The following is a 697-nucleotide window of genomic DNA, read 5'->3' as shown; positions in this document are numbered from 1 at the left end:
AGGGGAGCGCGACCCACCTGCGCGGCGCAGAGATCCCCCCCCTCGCCCTGCTGACGGCCCCACCCAGGCCCCCGGCAGCTCCCGCTGCACCGAGGGAGCCGGGGCCTCCTGCGGAAGGGTTCGGTCGGGACCAGCCAGCCCTGTCGCGATCCCGAGGGGCTCAGGGCCTCCCGTCGGCAGGCGAGTTTGACCCACAGAGACTACGATACAGCCGTCAGACCCTTGCCGGCTGACTGCCAGGTCTCGAAATTCTCATAGTTCTCCATCGCATGACAGTTTAAGAACAAAGCCCTTTCAATAAACCACTGCTCACCCCTTGTCTAAGAAAAGGTATTTACGATCCCAGCCCTGCAGCACGGAAAGTCTCTGGGGCCAGGAGGGGCTGCAGGACAGAGTTATCCGCAGAGACACCCGAAGGCTGACTCTGTCCTCCTCCCCTTCAGCCGGGCGTTAAGTTCTCCTCTGAGAAGAAATTCTTGAGATCAGGGGAACTTCCTAGCAGGATCCACAAAGAGCCCAGCGCTAAGGCCGGCTCTTGGCGGCGAGATCTCCCTCTGTGACCGCAGCTGTAGAGGAAGGGAGCGGCGGGAGAAAGATGCCCTGGTCTTCCCACAGCCAGGAGGGGGAAAGCAAACGAGGTCTTGGCCTCCGAGAACCCCCTCTCCTCAAACCGAGGGCTGCAGTTCTGTCACAGCCC

At 61.8% G+C, this 697-nt stretch overlaps 1 protein-coding gene across 1 annotated transcript in view; it reads right to left on the bottom strand.

The window, feature by feature from the left end:
* Positions 1 to 697, bottom strand: part of AGBL5 (ATP/GTP binding protein like 5) — a 35,876-nt gene that overhangs the window by 14,039 nt on the left and 21,140 nt on the right. The window lies entirely within an intron of this gene.

The sequence above is a fragment of the Aptenodytes forsteri genome, unplaced genomic scaffold, assembly GCF_000699145.1.
Source record: "Aptenodytes forsteri isolate BGI_AS27 unplaced genomic scaffold, ASM69914v1 Scaffold820, whole genome shotgun sequence".
In the NCBI taxonomy this organism is placed as follows: Eukaryota; Metazoa; Chordata; class Aves; order Sphenisciformes; family Spheniscidae; genus Aptenodytes; species Aptenodytes forsteri.
This window is presented reverse-complemented; position numbering and strand designations above follow the sequence as displayed.